The sequence below is a fragment of the Chelonia mydas genome, chromosome 4 (assembly GCF_015237465.2).
Source record: "Chelonia mydas isolate rCheMyd1 chromosome 4, rCheMyd1.pri.v2, whole genome shotgun sequence".
NCBI classification, from domain to species: Eukaryota; Metazoa; Chordata; order Testudines; family Cheloniidae; genus Chelonia; species Chelonia mydas.
In genome coordinates this window covers 85,885,716-85,898,070 of record NC_057852.1, presented here as the reverse complement: position 1 = coordinate 85,898,070, position 12,355 = coordinate 85,885,716, and the positions used below count along the sequence as shown (strand labels likewise).

At 38.9% G+C, this 12,355-nt stretch overlaps 1 long non-coding RNA gene across 1 annotated transcript in view; it reads right to left on the bottom strand.

The window, feature by feature from the left end:
• LOC122465745 overlaps positions 1 to 10,293 on the bottom strand; it is an 81,472-nt gene extending 71,179 nt beyond the window's left edge. The window contains exon 1 of the long non-coding RNA XR_006290775.1: positions 10,182 to 10,293. This is a non-coding gene — a long non-coding RNA (uncharacterized LOC122465745). The remainder of the gene's footprint in view (positions 1 to 10,181) is intronic.
• Between the last annotated feature and the right edge of the window lie 2,062 nt (positions 10,294 to 12,355).

Sequence of the window (12,355 nt, the reverse complement as noted above, 5' to 3'; positions counted from 1 at the left end):
TCTAACCTGCTCTTAAAAATCCCTCATGATGGAGATTCCACAACCTCCCTAGGCAATTTATTCCAGTGTTTAACCACCTGACAGCTGGGAAGTTTTTCCTAATGTCCAACCTAAACCTCCCTTGCTGCAATTTAAGCCCATTGCTTCTTGTCCTATCCTCAGAGGTTAAGAAGAATAATTCTTCTCCCTCCTCCTTGTAACAACCTTTTATGTACTTGAAAGCTGTTATCACATGCCCTTTCAGTCTTCTCTTCTCCAGACTCAAACCCACTTTTTTCAATCTTCCCTCATAGGTCATGTTTTATAGACCTTCAATCATTTTTGTTGCTCTTCTCTGGACTTTCTCCAATTTGTCCACATCTTTCCTGAAATGTGACGCCCAGAACTGGACACAATACTCCAGTTGAGGCCTAATCAGTGCAGAGTAGAACGGAAGAATTACTTCTCGTGTCTTCTTACAATATTCCTGCTAATACATCCCAGAATGTGCATCCGATGAAGTGAGCTGTAGCTCACGAAAGCTTATGCTCAAATAAATTGGTTAGTCTCTAAGGTGCCACAAGTACTCCTTTTCTTTTTGCGAATACAGACTAACACGGCTGTTACTCTGAAACCTGTAATTTTGCAATAGTGTTACACTGTTGACTCATATTTAGCTTGTGATCCACTATGACCCCCAGATCCCTTTTCGCAGTAGTCCTTCCTAGGCAGTCATTTCCCATTTTGTATGTGTGCAACTGATTGTTCCTTACTAACTGGAGTACTTTGCATTTGTCCTTATTGAATTTCATCCTATTTACTTCAAACCATTTCTCCAGTTCGTCCAGATCATCTTGAATTTTAATCCTATCCTCCAAAGCACTTGCAACTCCTCCCAGCTTGGTATCATCCGCAAACTTTATAAGTGTACTCTTAATGCCATTATCTAAATCATTGATGAAGATATTGAACAGAACCGGACCCAGAACTGATCCCTGCAGGACCCCATTCGTTATGCCTTTCCAGCGTAACTGTGAACCACTGATAACTACTCTCTGGGAATGGTTTTCCAATCAGTTATGCACCCATCTTATAGTAGCTCCATCTAGGTTGTATTTCCCTAGTTTGTTTATGAGAAGGTCATGAGAGATAGTATCAAAAGCCTTACTAAAGTCAAGATATACCACATCTACCACTTCCTCCCTATCTACAAGTCTTGTCACCCTGTCAGAGAAAGCTATCAGGTTGGTTTGACACAATTTGTTCTTGACAAATCCATGCTGACTGTTATTTATCACCTTATTATCTTCTAGGTGTTTGCAAATTGATTGCTTAATTATTTGCTCCATTATGTTTCCAGGTACAGATGTTAAGCTGACTGGCCTGTCATTCCCTGGTTGTCCTTATTTTCCTTTTTATAGGTGGGCACTATATTTGCCCTTTTCCAGTCTTCTGGAATGTCTCCTGTCTTCCATGACTTTTCAAAGATAATTACCAAAGGATCAGATATCTCCTCAGTCCGCTCCTTGAGTATTCTAGGATGCATTTCATCAGGCCCTGGTGATTTGAAGACATCTAACTCGTCTAAGTAATTTTTGACTTGTTCTTTCCCTATTTTAGGCTCTGATCCCACCTCATTTTCACTGGCACTCACTATGTTAGATGTCCAATCGCCACCAACCTTCTTGGTGAAAACCAAAACAAAGAAGTCATTAAGCAATTTATCAATTAAATCAATTTATATTTAAGCATTTTTTCTGAATGTTACTTAATTTTTCATGCTTGTGCAAAATTATGGCTTTTAAGCCTTTTTTTAAAAAAAATCAATGTAAATTTTCACATTGCAGGATATTATGGGTGGGGGTCAGACAATTATTTAATGACAGTAGGTGTTGAGATTTTAAAAGTTAAAGCCTGATAACTATTAAAACAAACACCATATATCACACTACACAAAGTAAATATCCTTGAATAAAAAGTTCTTAAGCAGCATTTCTCTTACTTGGCTATCTGTAAATTTCAGTGATTATTGATGGAAATATTTTTGTTTGTGTGTATGGTAAAAAAAAATCAACATTTAGAAATAAAAATCTAATTCTACATATTATAAATTAATATCAAATTTATAAACATTTTTATTAATAGATTTCAAAGTCATTTACAGTGTGAATACACATTGTTATTTCTGTTTTACAGATGGATAAATGACTTATCCAAGCCACTGGCAATGTTTCGAATATAGCTTATGTCTTGACTCCTAGTTTGCTGCCCTATCCACTTTAAATAGAGCCCAACTTCATACTGGCCTTTTTGCTGTTATATCACACTGCAAACTTGTCAAATTTGCTTCCATCAAAACTGCCAGATGATTACTATTTTCCTGGTTGCTTCATCCCCTTGAATATCTGTGTTTCTGATCATATTTCTGAAGATATATTAGCTATATAGACATATATATTAGATATATATTTTCCAAGATTATAGCAGCAGTGAATCTGGACCCATCCCCTGAAACGCAACACATTCACATTTTTAGAGCTTTGGATCCAGATTTGCAGCTTTGTGTCTCAGACCATACAGGAAATATATGATGCTGTGGTGTGGTACAAAGACCTGGTCAGCATGATGTTGAGATGACTACATTACTCAGAGATACTATTTTTCAGGTGAGATGAAGAATCACGTTCTTGACCACTTTAATGAGGATTGCTAAAATGCCATATCTAATTCACAAGTTTGGACAATAAAGGCTGGCTCTGGCCTAATTTGCTTAACAATGAAATGCTGCCTTAATTGACCATGTTATTGAGAAAATTTGTTCATAACAGCTGGGCAGGGCAGAGGGGGATATTTTTTTAAAGAAGAATGTGATTAAATTGAATAATGTATCTAATAAATGTTCTGCCAAAAGCAATTAGAGGAAAAGGCAAGTGGGAAAAGGACTTGAAAGTCCCGCCCCCCCCCCAAAAAAAAGAAAAGAAAAGAAAAAGAAACCTATGCGGAAAAGTAGGTCAAAGTGACCTGGCCAAATTATGCACAATAGTATAATCGGTGGTAAAAAGCCAATCAGAAAAGTGAACAGCAACATGAATTTAACAAAGACAGCAGAAAGTTATTAAAGTTGACAAATGCATATTGTATAAATTACCTAAGATACTTAATATTTATAATATTTAATGGTGGTTGGGAGAGAGCTAATAAATATATAATTTGGTTATGTATAATATAACAGAGATTGTAAGGGATAGGTGGCATTTGTAGGATAAATTCAGTGTGATCCACCTATGCTCCAGGAGAAGAGAATTGTTAACTATATTTTTTGGTATATCTGTCATTTCTTACTTGAGTAGTAAATGCAATCACAAGGTATGCTTTTGGTTCAATTAAAGTTTTGAATTAATAAACCTGAATCTCTCAGAAGCAAGTATATATCTTTCTCATTCAACAACTTGATCAATTAAAAATCATATGACACTATCACAAAATTAGAAGTTCTAGTCATGGTGTGCTGGCCAAACTCTACTTTGGTCTAGTTCCACAAAGGGCTTTAGGTACCTAACTTCCACTTTAGGTGCCTCAGTTAAAAATTTAGATTCTCAAAATCCCCATTCAGCTGCCAACTAACACTGTAGTTGCCAAAATTCCCTAGGCACCTAAGTTTCCAGCAATAAAGTCCACTAGGTACATCAATTTTTGTGGTGTGCATGCGCACAATCCCCTAAATCCTGACACATCACAGCAGCTTGACACCTAAGTCCTGGAGAGATCCTAACTAGGAATTGCCCTTCCCACCTTGCCTGCAGATAGGGTGACCAGATAGCAAGCGTGAAAAATCGTGACAGGGAGTGGGGGGGTAATTGAGACCTATATAAGAAAAAGCCCCAAATATCGGGACATCTGGTCACCCTACCTGCAGAGCCTGATATGGTAGGTGTACTCAGAGGCTGCCTACCATAATGGACCCACAAAACACAGCCTGAAGTTGGGAGGTGATCCCCTTGTGGTCTATAAGTCAGTGATTGAAGCCCTCTCCCAGGATGTGAGACACCCAGATTCAAATGCTTGGAGGGGCAGAGATGAGGCTCTACACATCTCCTTGGCATTTCCTGCTGACTAGCTTGGGTGGCTCCTCACTCAGTGTGCTGTTGGCTTTGATTAATCCCCTTTTTATGCTCCTAAATCTCCTCATGCTTAGTATAGGAGGCATTGGCACTTAACTCAGGGCTGTGGGTTCCACAGAATGGCAGGCCATCTAAAGTTTGGCATTGTCCTAGTCCACTCTGTGGATTAGCATTTTAAAAAAAGATCATAACCATTTCTCAAATAAATTCCCCATCTCCTACACATAGGGAATTTATTGGACAAATAGTTGTGATCTTTTAAAAATATTTTTCTCTCAACCTTTAGAGATGATTGAATAATTTGAGAATATAGTCACTGAATATTTTGTAAGATTTTTCAAATAGTCAAAAATATTTTTCTCCATTAATCATCCAATTCCATTCTTCATGCCTATGGGATGTGTCAACTGTTGTCCTAAATTATTGCATGGTATGTCTGTATTCTGTATTAAACATTTGTATTTCACCAGTTGGTGAGCAAAGTGATTCATATGTATTTGTAGAGAAATTTGGGATTTTAGGGGACTAAAGAAAATGTACACATATGATCAGGTATCTAATGTATATATTTAGATTTGGATTTGTACAATACCTAAATAATTGTCTCGTATTTACACCTTGAAGTATCACTGTAGCAGGGCAATGACTCACCAGTGAGGTGCCTCCTGCTGGTTGTCCTGGGAATTAGCTCTCCAGCTCCGGAGCACCCTCTGCAAGCTGGTGTCTCGCCTGCCTCAGGCCCCAATGTCCATCCCGGACCCCGGTGCCCCTTACCTCGGGGTTCTGCCCGCTGCAGTACCCCCAAAGTCTCTGGGTCTCCCCTCCCTGGGGAAGCCCCAACCCTCTATCCCCACCCTGCCTCAATGGCTACTGCCAGTCATCGTCTAGCCCCCGCTCACTGGGATAGACTGCAGTCTGTAATCCACTCATCACTGGCAAGGAGGGTTTGGACTTGCTGCTTTTCCCTGCAGCCCAGTACCTGCTTTGGCTTTTCTGTCAGGCCGCAGCCTGGGAGGTCTCTGGGCCTGAGCTCCTCAGCTCAGCCTGCCCCTTCCCTAGCACTGCTCCATTCCATTCCCTGTACCCTGAGCTCCCAGGCAGCCAGGTCCATCTCCCTCCAAGGCTGGAGAGAGACTCACCTCGCTCCTGCCTGGCAGCCCTTTTATAGGGCCAGCTGTGGCCTGATTGGGGCGTGGCCCCAGTTGTGGCTGCTTCCCCAATCAGCCTCCTCAGGGCAGCCCTTTCCCAGGGCTGTTTTAACCCTTTCAGGGCTGGAGCAGGTGACAACCCTGCTACGATCACCTTTTAAATGAAGGTAACTTTATACACATTGAGGGGTTTTAGAAAATATTAATATTTCTTATAACTAGGCCTTTTGCACACTGCATTTCCTAAGTGATAATCAAATAATCTAAGTCATCGTTCTACTGAGACACAAAAATTCATCATTTTATTGCCATGATATTTACAGTAAGATCACCAGACTACCGGGATGAGGCATAGATATTTGAAAAGGAGTACATGTGGCACCTTAGAGACTAACCAATTTATTTGAGCATAAGCTTTCGTGAGCTACACGAAAGCTTATGCTCAAATAAATTGATTAGTCTCTAAGGTGCCACAAGTACTCCTTTTCTTTTTGCGAATACAGACTAACACAGCTGTTACTCTGAAACCTGTCATAGATATTTGAGACATCTATATAAAATTATTAAACACCTGAAGGGTTAGGCCTACCACAGAAGCATATTCCCAGAGAAAACACTCGCCAGAAAAGCACAACAGAAAAACTCTTTTATTCACCAGAGCTTATTTATGAGTCTAGCATTTGTTCATTATTGTTTAAGTGACCTGAATGGTTTCCCCAAGATATTTTTCAATATCTTGGGCTACTAAAATGACCTGCTATATGTAAAACAATTTTCCTCCATTAGTGATAACAAATAGGTTAATTTTCAATAAGCACTAGTGTTACCAACAAGTTAATGATTGTTTAAATTCTGCATTGCCAATTACAGCTCTAATGTCTGGAATAAGTTCCCTAGAATGTCATGTCATGAAAGGCACATATATATTATATATATATATAGTGCTTTTGCTTAGGTTACAATGGCACTGTATACCAAAAGATTCTGTTTTCTCCTACTCCATCCTGGGGTCATACCTAGATCCAAAGACCATTTCACAACATAAACACTTTTACCAACAATCATTCCTTCTGAAATATTGTTTAGCTACAAAGAGTATTAAAAAAAAATTGTCAACCCAGAAGATGGCATCCCAGTCTTGTTGCCAGTTAACATATTAAAATGTCTCATGGCTTGTAGATGAGGATTTATATGTTAGAATAAGGTAGATAAATGTTTTATAAAGGGTAATGAGAGACAGTAAAGAAAAAATATGTGATATACATCTTAAAAAATGAGTTCCCAGGTATCTGGGGAGTGAGATGGGGGAGAAGGAGAATAAAACAACAAACTAAGTTATGAATTTCTGTGACATAAAGCAGTCACTCTGTATTGTCAGAGGTATTTTCTCCTCAAGGTTTCTCATAAGCCAACGGCCCATAGGCATTTGTCACACGTTCTGAGGTTTAATAATGCTGCCATCTATGAAAATGTGTTTCATCTCTTCACCCTGTTTTGTGTTTTAGGATTAGGAAATTAATGTGAATATTAATTACTAAATTTGGCAAGAGTACTTTAATGTTTACCACTGTTTCAGTGCATTTAGTACACTATGTTGATCACATTTTTATTTAAAAGATATTTTAATTTGACATATGATAATAAATTAGCATATCTCTTACATGCTTCAAGCTGTAATGTTAAGAATTTTGCCCTTTTATTACTATCACACATCACATTTCATAATGGGACTAGCAGAACGTACGTTCATATCTGGGCAAATAAGCTTTTTAAGGTTTTAAAACTAAACCCTTTAATCTCTGTAGCTCTTATCATTACTACAACCACAAACACTGTTAAAAGGGAAATCTTTAGAACAAAAATAGTTTAATTGGAAGTGTGATACAGGGCAAATTCTCAACCGGAGGTGGTATTTACTCAAAGCCATATTCTTTTCACACATTTTGTGGTTTGACCTCAGAGAATATAATTTAGCTTTTTTCCACGTCAAGATCAATTTATCGATTGCTAAACTTACCTCATCTACTGGAACTACAGTGGCCAATACAAATACACATCATGATGTTCAGCAAATTGAAAACAACTATTGTGTGTGATTACAGGAGAAGTGCCTATATTTCATCACTGGGCCCAATCCTGTAATGTGCTGAATGATCTTTGAGAGGTGTTCAGTGTCCTGAACTCCCATACACTTCAGCACGATGGAGAAGGTGCTGCTTGGTACTTCTGAGATGAGCTCCCACATGTTTACAAATACCAAAAACTTTGCATTAATTGGGTTGGCTATAATGAATGTCTGGGTAAAGGTAGAATGGGCAAAACGTATAAGGATGCAAAGCCAACATTCTTCTTAAGAATTTTAGAATTCTCATATAAGGTTAATATAGAACAGTGGTGCCCAATTTGGGATTTACAAGGGCTAGTTTGGCCTACCAATGGTGAGATAATGAGCCACAGTAAACAATTCTTACACCAGCAGTTAATGAAATGGACCTGAAACGTGTTCCCATTTGTAAGATAAAGTTTATATGCCACATAAAAAGTTTTTATTTTATAGCCTTTGAGGGCTGCATGTAAAAATCTTGGAGGCAGCCTCAAGTGAAAAAAAACATTACCAGCCTATCATAAATTCCGTGCAAACAATTTATAATTCAGTTCAATATCCTTCTTTATCCAGTAGATCCTAGAGGATTTTCTCTCAGTAGCTGACAGGAGAGGCACCCCAGCAAATTTAATAAGTGCTTGAGAGTACATCATTGAAGCAGCTTCACATGCAAACAGGCCTCTGAACATTGAGGGTATTTCTTTGTGATTTTCCTGTTTCACCATGACTTGGAGGTAAAGGTGAGATGACTAATGTAAATACGTGCTAGATTTTTACATAAAGAGGCAGGACAAACTAGGATATGAGGCTGCATCGGCTGCATTTTGAATCTGTCCTTGCAGTGAGTGTTTTGGTTGCTTTTGTTAAGAAACTAAATCTCATTTTCATAGAATCATAGGATATCAGCGTTGGAAGAGACCTCAGGAGATCATCTAGTCCAACGCCCTGCTCAAAGCAGGGCCAATCCCCAATTTTCGCCCCAGATCCCTAAATGGCCCCCTCAAGGATTGAACTCACAACCCTGGGTTTAACAAGGCTCAAACCACTGAGTTATCCCTCCCCCCACATTTCAGCAATGGAGTCCTGATTGTGGAATTTATCCCTCAGATGGCTTAACACAGCCAGAGTTTGGGAGGGCTCAGTGGATGGATTCATTCTGGCAGACTTTTGATGTCTTTTATAGGGCAGTGAATCGGCTCCTTACATACTAGTTACGTTGCTTTTGGGAAAAGAAACAATAAAGCCTGACCACCATGTGTGAAAGGTTATTGACGTTTTAATGACAAAAATACTGATACTTATCAATATACTTTATAAGCATATGTAAATATATTGGAAAGTGCCCCAGTACTAGAGCATTGTGTGTAATATGCAAGGATGTCTATCAATGAATGCTTTCCCTCTACCATGGGTATGAAAAATGGCCACATATAATGGGTAGTTTCTAATTATTCAAGCTGAAAATGAGGTTCTGGAAAGATGAATAAACTGTGTGCTAAATTCTACTCTTCTTAATTAAGAGGGATTGTAAAATTAGTTCCCTATTTTGTCAATTGCTCAGTGGCAAAAAGTGGTCTGCCCTCCTGTAAAACCATGCAGGACCAGCAATAATGTAGCCTGAATAGTTAGTATCTGATATGAACTTATACCTACATAGGGTTAAAAGTTGAGCTTGTTTGAGTAAAATGCTGAAACTTATATTCACTTTTTTTCTGAGCATGTAGAACACTGTGAACTACAAATAAGATTCACATCTCCTGCACTAATTATTTTACTCTTCTTCTACCCTTCCCTGCAAAGAGGGCTGTTTGCATTATTTTAAAGCACACAGAGTTGATCGGTCAATTGGATTGCTTGGCTGGCTGAACTTCCCAAACCTTACTGTTTTACAGAATAAAGAGGGTGGTTCATGCAGCAGAAGTAATTTCCTAGACTGTCACATTGTAATTTCTCAATGGTTTGGCTTTAAACTTACAGTAGAGAGTACTTTCTCATTTAAGAAAAAAAATTTTTTACTCAGTTTCATTATACTTGATATTCATATACGGGGAGAGTTTTCAAAATCACAGAGGAGAGGTAGGTATTTAACTCCCACTGAAAGTGAATCAGAGTTGTGGATCTTATCCCTCTGAAAATCTCCCCCTTAAATGGTGTTTTCATGGTATTTAGATTGGGCTACTGATCTACCCCAGGAGCATAGGAAGTCACAAGAACTAGGCTCTTGCGGGGATCTTGATCCCATACTTCACAATACTCAGTTTCCTAAGGTGAAGACCAAAGTAGATAAGAATCAATATTCAACACAGGATAGTTAAAACTTACTGTATGTAAAGTAAAGCTATGTCCCACTCTGCCCACTTTTCTGCAAATGAGTTAAATGGTTCAAAAGCTGTGGGTATGAGACAGGGGATGAAGGAGGGCAGGGGAGAGGGAGACAGCAGTTCCAGCTTTATTACCATTGGTGGTCACTTCCTCCTGCAACACTTTACAGTTGGGTGTAAAGGGAACAGTTTGACTCATATCCCTGAATAGAAAATATGCTTCCACCTTCCATCAAGTACTCGGATACCACTGAGACACTCAGATATCCTGCTGATGGAAATGGTATTGCTAGCCAGGGTCTTTTGAACCCAAAGCAGTGGTAACTTAATTGTGTTTTTGTTGTTGTTTTCTAAGGCGGTGTCAGGAACAAATCAATGGGGACACAGCTTCTCCATCTGCTAAGCAATTGATACAAACCAGAGTGCATGAATTAAAACTACTTTGTTACCTGGTTTTAAGCATACACATATATATGCAATAGGTTTAGAGTATTTTATACAGACTTACCCAAAGTCTGAGATGGTTTTGAATGATCACCAGCCAGGCTTCTGGGGACCCTCCTTCTGTCCAGCTGATGGGGAGTTTAGGTGTCAGCTCCTTGCCCAAAGAAAAAACTTCCGTGGACTGCTCCAAAGTGTATTTTTTTGCTTAATATTTATAGCTAATTTAAACAAAGCACATATCTTATAGTGACTTTTAGTGAGTTACTATAGTAATCCCTAGTTGGGTTACCAATTTTTTTAATTTTAGCAAAAATTTATTTATTTTTAACGCATTTTTAGTTATAACAATAATAAAAATTATATCTCGGGGCACTTAAAACCAAGGTTGGCTGTTAAACTTTTTTTTATTGTGTGTGTGTGTGTGTGTATATATATATATATATAATGATTAGCAAAACTGCAGTTATACAGCTATTTGGACTTGCCTTTCAGAGCCCTAATGATTATTTCTAGCTATGTCATATTTGTTTTTTAGCGTGCTGAATGCACAAAATGGCTGACTGCAGTTATATCAAGTTCTGGGGCAACAGTATTAACATTTAGATTGGGGTTTCTCATGCTTTCCCATTAAAGGGCAAAATAACTTCTGAGCCACCTCCCTTTCCATTCACACAACATATGTGTAACAACTACTGCAATTGCTTTAATGGAAAAGTAGTATTAGGGAAATATCTAATGTTGTTTCTGTTGCCTCTGAATAAACTTCAGCTGAAAACAGAGAGGACAGCCAGCACCATTTAATGAACCAACACTCCACAGGCCACCAGCAATTGCTTCATGGACCATATATAGCAGTTTGGGAACCACTGACTCAGACAGATAAATTAGATAAATTTTTACCCTGTTACCTATTCACTGCCAGCCAGACATTTCTAGGCCTCTAACAACTGGAAAAACAAGTAGTTAAGAATGAAACCTCCATCCCTTCCCCCAACCTTACCCTTGACCTTTTTCTAGTTGCAAGGTTTTATATTTAATTTTTGAAAGTGTTTATTGTAAAAAAAAATAATATTTTTTTTAAAGAGAAATTTAGCATTTATACAGGACAGATATTGACCAACAAATAGGAGTCAGTTTTGAAACATTAATAGTAACCTAAAAAGCACATTCATTTTAATTACATTTACCATCTCCAGATTTTGCAGAGAATACAATTCTTACTGTATGCTTCACATCCAGCAGAAATTTTCAGTTTATGCAGATTTCATTTATTGTATAGAATCTTCACCTCTAAGTGTCCAAAGACCTCATTTGTGCCTATGAATTCTTGACTCACCACAAAAAAGTAAGAGATGGTTCCTTTATATAACATGGCTTCCATTTTAGATTTTCTTACCTTACAGCCTGAAAATCCTCCATATCAGAAAAGGATCCCTCCTCCCCCAAGTTTCACTTCATTGTTTACTTTTACCTGCCTCTTAGATACGTCAGAGAAAATAATGAGCTTCTTATAGGCTTCTGGTTCCTCTGCCTTCTCTCTCCTCAGATCCTTGCCCCTTTCCTGCCTGTCTTTCTCTCTGTGGGTAATGTCAATTTATATGACCTTTCCCCCACACACACACTGAAAGGAGGCTCTCCTCCCACTCAATTGTTCATTTGTTGGGGCTCTCCATGGCCTTGCCTTAGTCCTTCCTGGTAAGACTTTTTGTGTCTGTGTCTCTGTGGGTGTCCCCTGCACCCACAGCCATAACACCTGCTGGGCTGGGCATCTGACCTCCTAATCCTGAAGCACCTTTCCCATTCCTGGTCCCTTTGATGTCCCCTACTTCCCTCTTATAGGATTCTATTAAAATGTTGCTGTTGATCAGCTACCGTCACCAAATAGTCCTGTAGGTAAACTTGAGCTTCCCACAGTCTCTGCTGATTCTCCAACATCTGTCCCCCCACAGCATAGACCTACCTCCGTTGCTTCTCAGCTCCCCTCTGTAGCAGGGGCAACTCTGGCATCCACCCTGATTGGGGATAACTTCCCTCAGCAGAAAATTCCTGCATCATCTCCCCCTCCATTTTCAGTTTCCCTAAAGGGTCCTTCTCCGGCTCAGCCCCTTCATCAAGGTTTAACTCTTTCTAACCCCTCACCTTTTGATACTTGTCCTGCACAGTCTGTCACAGATCCCTTTTTGTCAGGGGTAACAGTCACATCTCTGTTCTCCACCAATTGTGATGGGGTGCTCTACT